Source organism: Arachis ipaensis, chromosome B1 (genome assembly GCF_059453495.1).
Source record: "Arachis ipaensis isolate K30076 ecotype BB chromosome B1, ASM5945349v1, whole genome shotgun sequence".
Taxonomy (NCBI): domain Eukaryota; kingdom Viridiplantae; phylum Streptophyta; class Magnoliopsida; order Fabales; family Fabaceae; genus Arachis; species Arachis ipaensis.
The window spans coordinates 88091830-88104276 of NC_142436.1; the positions used below are offsets into that span (position 1 = coordinate 88091830).

A 12447-nucleotide genomic window follows, 5' to 3' on the forward strand; every position below is an offset into this window, starting at 1 on the left:
GCAACAGAACTGCAAGTTTCATGGACTTCCATCTGAAGATCCTTTTCAGTTTTTAACTGAATTCTTGCAGATCTGTGATACTGTTAAGACCAATGGGGTTGATCCCGAGGTCTACAGGCTTATGCTTTTCCCATTTGCTGTAAGAGACAGAGCTAGAATATGGTTGGACTCTCAACCTAAGGATAGCCTGAACTCTTGGGGTAAGCTGGTCATGGCTTTCTTAGCCAAGTTCTTTCCTCCTCAAAAGCTTAGTAAGCTTAGAGTGGATGTTCAAACCTTCAAACAGAAAGAAGGTAAATCCCTTTATGAAGCTTGGGAGAGATACAAGGAACTGACCAAAAAGTGTCATTCTGACATGCTTTCAGAATGGACCATCCTGGATATATTCTATGATGGTCTGTCTGAGCTATTAAAGATGTCACTTGACCATTCTACAGGTGGATCCATTCACCTAAAGAAAACGCCTGCAGAAGATCAAGAACTCATTGACATGGTTGCAAATAACCAGTTCATGTACACTTCTGAAAGGAATCCTGTGAATAATGGGATGCCTCAGAGGAAAGGAGTTCTTGAAATTGATACTCTGAATGCCATATTGGCTCAGAATAAAATATTGACTCAGCAAGTCCATATGATCTCTCAGAGTCTGAATGGATTGAAGGAATCATCCAACAGTACTAAAGAGGCATCTTCTGAAGAAGAAGCTTATGATCCTGAGAACCCTGCAATAGCAGAGGTAAATTACATGGGTGAACCCTATGGAAACACCTATAATCCCTCATGGAGAAATCATCCAAATTTCTCATGGAAGGATCAATAAAAGCCTCAACAAGGATTTAATAATGGTGGAAGAAACAGGTTTAGCAATAGTAAGCCTTTTCCATCATCCACTCAGCAACAGACAGAGAGTTCTGAGCAGAACCCATCTAGCTTAGCAAATATAGTCTCTGACCTATCTAAGGCCACTGTAAGTTTCATGAATGAAACATGGTCCTCCATTAGGAATTTGGAGGCACAAGTGGGCCAGCTGAGTAAAAGAGTCACTGAAACTCCTCCTAGTACTATCCCAAGCAATACAGAAGAGAATCCAAAAAGAGAGTGCAAGGCCATTGATTTAACCATCATGGCCGAACCTACAAGGGAGGGAGAGGACGTGAATCCCAGTGAGGAAGACCTCCTGGGACGTCCAGTGATCAACAAGGAGTTTCCCTCTGAGGAACCAAAGGAATCTGAGGCTCATCTAGAGACCATAGAGATTCCTTTGAACCTCCTTATGCCATTCATGAGCTCTGATGAGTATTCTTCTTCTGAAGAGAATGAAGATGTCACTGAAGAGCAAGTTGCCAAGTACCTTGGTGCAATCATGAAGCTGAATGCCAAATTATTTGGTAATGAGACTTGGGAAGATGAACCTCCATTGCTCATCAATGAACTGAGTGATCTGGATCAACTGACATTGCCTCAGAAGAAATAGGATCCTGGAAAGTTCTTAATACCTTGTACCATAGGCACCATGACCTTTGAGAAGGCTCTATGTGACCTTGGGTCAGGGATAAACCTCATGCCACTCTCTGTAATGGAGAAACTGGGAATCTTTGAGGTGCAAGCTGCCAGAATCTCATTAGAGATGGCAGACAACTCAAGAAAATAGGCTTATGGACAAGTAGAGGACGTGCTAGTAAAGGTTAAAGGCCTTTACATCCCTGCTGATTTCATAATCCTAGACACTGGGAAGGATGAGGATGAATCCATCATCCTTGGAAGACCCTTCCTAGCCACAGCAAGAGCTGTGATTGATGTGGACAGAGGAGAATTGATCCTTCAACTGAATGATGACTACCTTGTATTTAAAAGCCAAGGTTCTCCTTCTGTAACCATGGAGAGGAAGCATGAAAAGCTTCTCTCACTGCAGAGTCAACCAAAGCCCCCACAGTCAAACTCTAAGTTTGGTGTTGCGAGGCCACAACCAAACTCTAAATTTGGTGTTGAACTCCCATATCCAAACTCTAAGTTTGGTGTTGAGAGGTCTCAACAATGCTCTGAACATCTGTGAGGCTCCACGAGAGCTCACTGTCAAGCTATTGACATTAAAGAAGCGCTTGTTGGGAGGCAACCCAATGTATTTAATTATATTTATATTATTATTTTCATGTTTATTTCATGTTTTATTAGGTTGATGATCATGTGGAGTCACAAAAACTACTGAAAAATTAAAAACAGAATGAAAAACAGCATTAAAAATAGCACACCCTGGAGGAAGAGCCTACTGGCATTTAAACGCCAGTAAGGAGCATCTAGCTGGTGTTTAACGCCAGAACAGAGCATGAAACTGGCGTTAAACACCAGAACAAGCAACAGTCTAGCGTTTAAACGCCAGGATTGCACCCAGAGGAAAGCTGGCGTTAAATGCCAGAAACAAGCATAGAGCTGGCGTTTAATGCCAGAAACAAGCTACATTTGGGCGTTTAACGCCAGAACCAAGCATGGAAGTGGCGTTAAATGCCAGGATTGCATGTATAGGGCGTTTTACACGTCTAAAGGGTGCAGGGATGAAAAATCTTTGACACCTCAAGATCTGTGGACCCCACAGGATCTCCTCAGGATCTGTGGACCCCACTGGATCCCCACCTATCCCACTTCTTTCTTCTTCACACATTCTAATAACACTATACCCTTCACCAATCACCTCAATCTCTCTTTCCCATTACCCCTTCACCAATCACCTCCACCACACTTTCCCATACACCCCACCTACCTTCAAATTCAAAATCTCTCTTCATACTCCTATATAAACCCCTCATTCCTTCTTTATTTTCACACAACACAACCCTAACTTCTCACCTTGGCCGAAAATACCTCACCCTCCATCTCCTCCATTTTCTTCTTCTTCTACTACTTTCTTTCTTCTTTTGCTCAGAGACGAGCAAACATTTTATGTTTGGTGTGGTAAAGGCATAGCTTTTTGTTTTTCCATAACCATCAATGGCACCTAAGGCCAGAGAAACCTCAAGAAAGAGGAAAGGGAAGGCAATTGCTTTCACCTCTGAGCCATGGGAGATGGAGAGATTCATCTCAAAGGTCCATCAAGACCACTTCTATGAAGTTGTGGCCAAGAAGAAAGTGATCCCTGAGGTTCCTTTCAAGCTCAAAAAGAATGAGTATCCGGAGATCCGACTTGAAATCCAAAGAAGAGGTTGGGAAGTTCTCACCAACCCCATTCAACAAGTCGGGATGCTAATGGTTCAAGAGTTCTATGCAAACGCATGGATCACTAGGAACCATGATCAAAGTGTGAACCCGAATCCAAAGCATTGGCTTACCATGGTTCGGGGAAAATACTTAGATTTCAGTCTGGAAAATGTAAGGCTGGCGTTCAACTTGCCAATGATGGAAGAGAACGCACGCCCCTACACAAGAAGGGTCAACTTTGATCAAAGGTTGGACCAAGTCCTCATAGACATATGTGAGGAAGGAGCTCAATAGAAAATTGACTCAAGAGGCAAGCCGGTTCAATTAAGAAGGCATGACCTCAAACTAGTGGCTAGGGGATGGCTAGAGTTCATTCAACGCTCAATCATTCCTACTAGTAACCGGTCTGAAGTTACTATAGACCGGGCCATCATGATGCATAGTATCATGATTGGAGAAGAGGTGGAAGTTCATGAGATTATACCTCAAGAACTCTACAAGGTGGTTGACAAGTCCTCCACTTGGGCAAGGTTAGCCTTTCCTCACCTCATTTGCCACCTTTGCAATTCAGCTGGAATTGACATAGAAGGAGACATCCTCATTGAAGAGGACAAGCCCATCACTAAGAAAAGGATGGAGCAAATAAGAGATCATGGACCTCAACATGAGCATGAGAAAATTCCTCACCATGAAATCCCTGAGAGGCCTCAGGGGATGCACTTTCCTCCACAGAATTATTGGGAGCAAATCAACACCTCCCTAGGAGAATTAAGTTCCAACATGGGACAACTAAGGGTGGAACACCAAGAGCACTCCATCATCCTCCATGAAATTAGAGAAGATCAAAGATCTATGAGGGAGTAGCAACAAAGACAAGGAAGAGACATAGAGGAGCTCAAAAGCACCATTGGTTCTTCAAGAAGAGGAAGACGCCACCCTCACTAAGGTGGACTGATTCCTTAATCTCCTTGTCTATTTATTTTCTGTTTTCGGTTTCCATGCTTCATGTTTAATTATGTTTGTGTCTTTACTATATGATCATTAGTGTCTAAGTGTCTATGCCTTAAAGTTATGAATATGAATCCATCACCTCTCTTAAATGAAAACTGTTCTAAAAACAAAAGAACAAGAAGTACATGGTTTCAAATTCATCCTTGAAACTAGTTTAATTATTTTGATGTGGTGGCAATACTTTTTGTTTTCTAAATGTATGCTTGAACAGTGCATATGTCTTTTGAAGTTGTTGTTTATGAATGTTAAATATGTTGGCTCTTGAAAGAATAAAAAAAAAGGAGACATGTTATTTGATAATCTAAAAAGTCATAAAAATGATTCTTGAAGCAAGAAAAAGCAGTGAATACAAAAGCTTGCAGAAAAAAAAATGGCGAAAAAAGAGAAAGAAAAAGAAAAAGCAAGCAGAAAAAGCCAAAAGCTCTTTAAACCAAAAGGAAAGAGCAAAAAGCCAATAGCCCTTAAAACCAAAAGGTAAGGGTAATAAAAAAGGATCCAAGACTTTGAGCATTAGTGGATAGGAGGGCCTAAAGGAATAAAATCCTGGCCTATGCGGCTAAACCAAGCTGTCCCTAAGCATGTGCTTGTGGCGTGAAAGTGTCAAGTGAAAACTTGAGACTGAGCGGTTAAATTCAAGGTCCAAAGCAAAAATAGAGTGTGCTTAAGAACCCTGGACACCTCTAATTGGGGACTTTAGCAAAGCTGAGTCACAATCTAAAAAGGTTCACCCAGTATTGGAAAACAAAGTGCTTAGGGCCACGGCCAAGACTCATAAAGTAGTTGTATTCAATAATCAATATACTGAACTAGGAGAATCAATAACACTATCTGAATTCTAAGTTCCTATAGATGCCAATCATTCTGAACTTCAATGGATAAAGTGAGATGCCAAAACTATTCAAGAGGCAAAAAGCTACAAGTCCCGCTCACCTGATTGGAGCTAAGTTTCATTGATATTTTGGAATTTATAGTATATTTTCTTCTTTTTATCCTATTTGATTTTCAGTTTCTTGGGGACAAGTAACAATTTAAGTTTGATGTTGTGATGAGTGGATAATTTATACACTTTTTGGCATTATTTTTACATAGTTTTCAGTATAATTTAGTTAGTTTTTAGTATATTTTTATTAGTTTTTAATTAAAATTCACATTTCTGGACTTTACTATGAGTTTGTGTGTTTTTCTGTGATTTCAGATAATTTCTGGCTAAAATTGAGGGACCTGAGCAAAAATCTGATTCAGGCTGAAAAAGGACTGCAGATGTTGTTGGATTCTGACCTCCCTGCACTCAAAGTGAATTTTATGGAGCTACAGAACTCCACATGGTACGCTCTCAATTACGTTGGAAAGTGGACATCCAGGGCTTTCCAGCAATATATAATAGTCCATACTTTGCCCGAGTTTAGATGACGCAAACTGGCGTTCAACGCCAGTTCCGTGCTGCATTCTGGAGTTAAACGCCAGAAACAGGTTGCAAAGTGGAGTTAAGCGCCAGAAACAAGTTACAAACTGGTGTTCAACTCTAAGAGAAGCCTCTACACGTGTAAAGCTCAATGCTCAGCCCAAGCACACACCAAGTGGGCCCCAGAAGTGGATTTCTGCATCAGTTACTCATTCTGTAAACCCTAGTAACTAGTTTAGCATAAATAGGACTTTTTACTATTGTATTTACATCTTTAGTTTCATCTTTAGATCACTTTTGGGGGCTGGCCATTCGGCCATGCCTGGACCATTATCACTTATGTATTTTCAAACAGTAGAGTTTCTACACACCATAGATTAAGGTGTGGAGCTCTGCTGTTCCTCATGAATTAATACAAAGTACTACTGTTTTTCTATTCAATTCAAGCTTATTCCTATTCTAAGATATCCATTCACACCCAAGAACATGATGAATGTGATGATTATGTGACGCTCACCATCATTCTCACTTATGAATGCGTGCCTGACAAACACTTCCGTTCTACATGCAAACAAGCTAGAATGAATATCTCTTAGATATCTAATACAGAGGACCGAGTCCGAGATATTAGAATCTTCGTGGTATAAGTTAGAACCCATGGATGGCCATTCTTGAGATTCGGAAAGTCTAAACCTTGTCTGTGGTATTCCGAGTAGGATTTGGGATGGGATGGCTGTGACGAGCTTCAAACTCGCGAGTGCTGGGCGTAGTGACAGACGCAAAAGGATAGTAAATCCTATTCCAGTATGATCGAGAACCGACAGATGATTAGCCATGCAGTGACAGCGCATTGGACCATTTTCACAGAGAGTATGGGATGTAGCCATTGACAACGGTGATGCCCTACATAAAGCTTGCCATGGAAAGGAGTAGGAATGACTGGATGAAGACAGCAGGAAAGCAGAGGTTCAGAGGAACAAAAGCATCTCTATACGCTTATCTGAAATTCTCACCAATAAATTACATAAGTATCTCTATCCTAATCTATGTTTTATTTATCTTTTAATTATTAAAACTCTATATCCATTTGAATCCGCCTGACTGAGATTTACAAGGTGACCATAGCTTGCTTCAAGCCGACAATCTCCGTGGGATCGACCCTTACTCACGTAAGGTTTATTACTTGGACGACCCAGTGTACTTGCTGGTCAGTTGTGCGAAGTTGTGACAAAGAATTAAGATTATGAACGTGCGTATAAAGTTTTCAGCGCCGTTACCAAGGAATGGAACCATCACAATTTCTGCGCACTATTGCTGTTGTTAATTTCTTGCTTATGTTAGTTATAGCTTTCATTAATTCTTGCATTTTATGATGTTTGCTTTTATTTCACTCTAGGTATTTGGTGAAATGTTTCCTTTAGTTATGAGTTAGATTTTTCTATTCTTGTCTTGGGTTGGTTACTTGGGTGACCTTGAGTTGCTAATGTCCAAGTGATTGATAATTGGTGTCCATTGACACTAGTCTTCACTAGTTCAATTAGTGAGTTGCTAGGATTTATGGATTAGGATTGATGAAGCTCATTTGACTTTTCTTCAATTGTTAGAGGATGACTAAATGGGATTGATCCTTGCAATTATCATATTGTGGTTAGTAACAAGGATAGTGATCCTCAACCATCAACCCTTGCCAAGACCTTTTTACCATTTGATTTCTTTCCCTTAATTTCTTGCAATTTACTTTCTTGTTCATCATTTCAATACCCCAAAAATACTTTCCCATAACCAATTATATGCACACTTCCCTACAATTCCTTTGAGAGACAACCTGATGTTTAAATACTTCGGTTATTTTTATTGGGTTTGTACTTGTGACAAACAAATTAAACTTTGATTGAGGGTTATTTGTTGGTTTGGAACTATACTTACAACGGAAATATTTTAGTAAAATTATAGACCGACATTAATCTCCCATCAAATTTTTGGCACCATTTCCGGGGAATTGCAATGGTGTTATATTATTGGTTATTGTATATATGTGAATATTGTAAATAGTGCTTGAGTTTCTTTGCTAGTTTTTACTAGTTGTATGATTTTGCTTTCTTTGTTTCCTATTAGCATTTGATTTTATTTTCTCTTTTCACCATGAATTATCACCTATTTGGCTATGAGTTTGGTTCTAACTATGTTGTAGGAGATGGAAATTACAATGAGAACATGCATCAAGGATGGAACAATCAAAGGTGGGAGGGGTCTCAAGCATATGATCAATCTTCATGGCAACAACCTCCTCCGGCATACTATGAGCAATAGCCATTCTAAGATGCATGCCAATCCAATGGTTATGATGGACCTCCTCCTCAACAAAGTTTTGAACCACCATACTCACAACCCCCTCTTACCAAACACCTTCCTATTACCCACCTCCATCATATTACCAACCTTGTATACCTCACCCTTGTCACCACTATGAAAGAAACCCTATAGAACCATCCAAATTCCAACATCAATACTCCCAAGAACCACTACCTCAATATACACCACCTCCATATGCCTATCAAGATGAACCACCTTCCTATCATGAACCCTTTCTCCCAAACAATGAACCCTCATATCCACCCCAAACCCCAATGGATGACACTCTCATATTAATTCTTCAAGAGCAAAGGGAGCTTTATACTATTCTTCAAAGAGTAATCCATTTAGTCTTCTAAAGCTTAAATACTCAAAGTACTCCCATGGCCACATGTGGAGAATCAAGTGAAGAGCGTAGCATGAAGGAGAGATTAGAAAATCCAGTAGAGAATGAGGAGTTGGATTTTGTATTGGAGCAATTGGAGGAAGCCATGATTGTTGAAGAAGAGGAAGAAGTGGGTGAAGATTTAGGAGATGTTGAATGCCCTTGGGAATCTAAAGTTGTAGAGCCTTCTTCCATTGAGCTTGAAAGTAATGATGAGGAGGGTAGTGCACAACCTCCAATGCATGTTGTGCATGAAGAATTGGAAGAAATGGAGAAAGCAACAAGTCTCCCTATTTATGATGATTCCGCATCAATATATGATCCTTTTGAGCTTAATGAATCTCTCCTTTGAATTTGAGATTGATGTTGAGATAGATTTCACATTGTCTCTGGTTTTTGACTTGAGTAATGGGTAAGAATTAGAAGAATTTGGTGAAGAAGAGGTGGAAGTTGAAGAAGCTTATGAAGTGGTTGAAGTCCCTCAACAAAGAAGGACAGGAGTGAAAATTTCTTTGTCAAGGCGGTTGGAACCATTTCCTTCTAAGCCACTGATGAGCGGATAATTTATACGCTTTTTGGCATTGTTTTTAGGTAGTTTTTAGTATGATTTAGTTAGTTTTTACTATGTTTTTATTAGTTTTTATGCAAAATTCATATTTCTGGACTTTACTATGAGTTTGTGTATTTTTCTATGATTTCAGGTATTTTCTGGCTGAAATTGAGGGACCTGAGTAAAAATCTGATTCAGAGGCTGAAAAAGGACTGCAGATGCTGTTGGATTCTGACCTCTCTACACTCAAAATGAATTTTCTGGAGCTACAGAAATCCAATTGGCACACTCTCAATTGTGTTGGAAAGTAGACATCCAGGGCTTTCCAGAAATATATAATAGTCCATACTTTGCCCGAGTTTTGACGACACAAACCGGCGTTCAAACGCCAACTTCTTGCCCTATTCTGAAGTTAAACGCCAGAAACAGGTTACAAAGCAGAGTTAAACGCCACAAACAGGCTGCAACCTGACATTTAACTCCAAGAGAAGCCTCTACACATGTAAAGCTCAATGTTCAGCCCAAGCACACACCAAGCGGGCCCCGGAAGTGGATTTCTGCACTATCTATCTTAGTTTACTCATTTTCTGTAAACCTAGGTCACTAGTTTAGTATAAAAACTAATTTTAGAGACTTACTATGTACCTCATGACATTTTACATCAGAACTTGTATCTTCTACGACATGAGTCTCTAAACCCCATGGTTGGGGGTGAGGAGCTCTGCTGTGTCTCGATGGATTAATGCAATTACTACTGTTTCTCATTCAATCACGCTTGTTTCTATTCTAAGATATTCATTCGCACTTTAACATGATGAATATGATGATCCGTGACACTCATCACCATTCTCAACCTATGAATGCGTGCTTGACAACCACTTTCGTTCTACCTTAGATTGAATGTATATCTCTTGGATACCTGGCTCACGAGTTTGACTGCCTCTCCTGACAACAGAGCAATCAAATCCGTGAGATAAGAGTCTTCGTGGTATAAGCTAGAATCAATTGGCAGCATTCCTGAGATCCAGAAAGTCCAAATCTTGTATGTGGTATTCCGAGTAGGATCCGGGAAGGGATGACTGTGACGAACTTCAAACTCATGAATACTAGGCACAGTGACAGTGTACAAAAGGATCAATGGATCCTATTCCAACATTAGTGAGAACCGACATATGATTAGCCATGTACATGGACCCTTTTCACTGAGAGGACGGCTGGTAACCATTGACAACGGTGATCCACCAACATACAGCTTGCCATGGAAGGAGACCTGCGTGCGTGAAGATGACAGTAGGAAAGTAGAGATTCAAAAGACAGAGTATCTCCAGAACCTCAACCTGTTCTCCATTACTGCGTAACAAGTATTATTAATTTTATGTTAATTACTCTTCATAAACCCAATCATTTTTATTACTAATTTCCTGACTAAGAGTTACGAAAAAACTATAGCTTGCTTCAAGCCGACAATCTCCGTGGGATCGACCCTTACTCACGTAAGGTAATACTTGGACGACCCAGTGCACTTGCTGGTTAGTTGTGCGGAATTGCAAAAGTGTGATTGTAATTTCGTGCACCAAGTTTTTGGCACCGTTGATGGGGATTGTTCGAGTTTGGACAACTGACGGTTTATTTTGTTGCTTAGATTAGGAAAAATTTACCTTTTTAGTTTAGAGTCACAAAAAAAATTGCATCTTCTATTATTGTTTTTAGTTAAAGTTCTAAAATCCTTATTTTCTTTTTCTAAAATTTTTTTTGGAAAATTTTTATAAACTAATAATTGAGTTTTTCTGCTTGAGTTTAGTTTCATATTTTAAGTTTGGTGTCAATTGCATGATTTTATTTTTCTTTCAATTTTTTTCGAATTATTAGTGCTTAGAATATAAAAATTTTTTAAGTTTGGTGTCCTTTGTGTTTTTGTTTTCTTAAAAATTTTTCAAAAGTTGTTCTTAGCGTTCATCGTGATATTCAAAGTTTTTCTATTTGTTTTTTTTGTTTTGATCTAAAAATTTAAGCTTGGTGTCATTTTTACTGTTTTTCTCTTTCTTCATTAAATTCAAAAATATCTTTTCTCTTTATTTTAATTAATTTTCGAATTTTCCTTTAAAAATTCAGATTTTTATTTTAAAACTTTTTATTCTATCTTATCTTAGTTTTGAAATTTCAAAATTCAAAATCTTTTTCAAAAATCATATCAAAAGTTTTTCAAATCTTCTTAATTAAGTAATTATTTTAGTTTTCAAATTTGTTTTTCTCTTAGTTTTTGAAATTTATATTTTAATTTCTAATTATTTTATTTTATCTTATTATTTTTAATTATTCGCTTTGTTTCTACTTAAATAAAATAAAAACAAAAATATATTTTATTTGCAATTCATATCAATTCTCTTATATCCATCATGGACCTAAATGGAAATGAACAGTCCAGAAGGACTCTGGGGTTATATGCTAACCCCATTACTGCTGCATATGGGAATAGTATTTGTATACCTCCCATCAAAGCAAGCAGTTTTGAGCTAAATCCTCAGCTCATTGTCATGGTGCAGCAAAATTGCCAGTATTCCGGTCTTCCTCAAGAAGAACCTACTGAGTTTCTGGCGCAGTTCTTACAAGTTGCTGACACAGTACGTGACAAGGAAGTAGATCAGGATGTCTACAGATTATTACTGTTTCCATTTGCTGTAAAAGATCAAGCTAAGAGGTGGTTAAATAACCAACCTACAGCAAGCATAAGAACATGGAAACAGTTATCAGACAAATTCCTGAATCAGTATTTCCCTCCAAAAAGGATGACACAGCTAAGGCTGGACATCCAAGGCTTTAAATAAGAGGATGATGAATCCCTTTATAATGCCTGGGAGAGGTATAGAGGGATGCTAAGGAAATGCCCCTCTGAAATGTTTTCAGAGTGGGTGCAGTTAGACATCTTCTACAACGGGCTTACAGAAAAAGCTCAGGTATCTCCAGACCACTCAGCTGGTGGATCCATACAAATGAGAAAGACTATTGAAGAGGCTCAAGAGCTTATCGATATAGTTGCTAGAAATTAGCATCTGTACATAAGTAATGAGTCCTCCATGAAAGAAGAAGCTAAGGCAGTATCAACTGACTTTAGTCCTCAGGAACAAGTTGCTGAACTCAATCAACAACTATCTTCTATAACAAGGCAGTTAGCAGAATTTAAGGAGATGCTACAAGAAACCAAAAATGCTAACAAGGATATGGAATCACAATTGAATCAGACAAAACAACAGTTATCAAAACAGATAAGAGAGGAGTGCCAAGCAGTTCAATTAAGAAGTGGAAAAATATTAAATACCTCAACTCAAAGCAGCAGAAAGCCAAGAAAAGAACAGCTGACAGAGGATGAGCAACTCGCTACCCAAAATCCCTCTGAGGACAGTAAGAGCCCAGAGGAATAAGTCTGGCGTTCAAACACCAGAAAATGGTGAAAAACTGGCGTTAAACGCCCAATCCATGTCCAGTTCTGGCGTTCAAATGCCAGTGAGGGATCAGACACCTGCAAGTGCTGATAATAACTCCCTCAAGAAGGCTTCTCAA

The 12447-nt window shown here is 38.9% G+C and overlaps 1 non-coding gene across 1 annotated transcript; it reads right to left on the reverse strand.

The window, feature by feature from the left end:
- Positions 1-253: 253 nt before the first annotated feature.
- Positions 254-357, reverse strand: LOC148577376 (small nucleolar RNA R71). The gene has a single exon (XR_015903128.1). It is a non-coding gene; the product is annotated as a small nucleolar RNA R71 (small nucleolar RNA).
- Between the last annotated feature and the right edge of the window lie 12090 nt (positions 358-12447).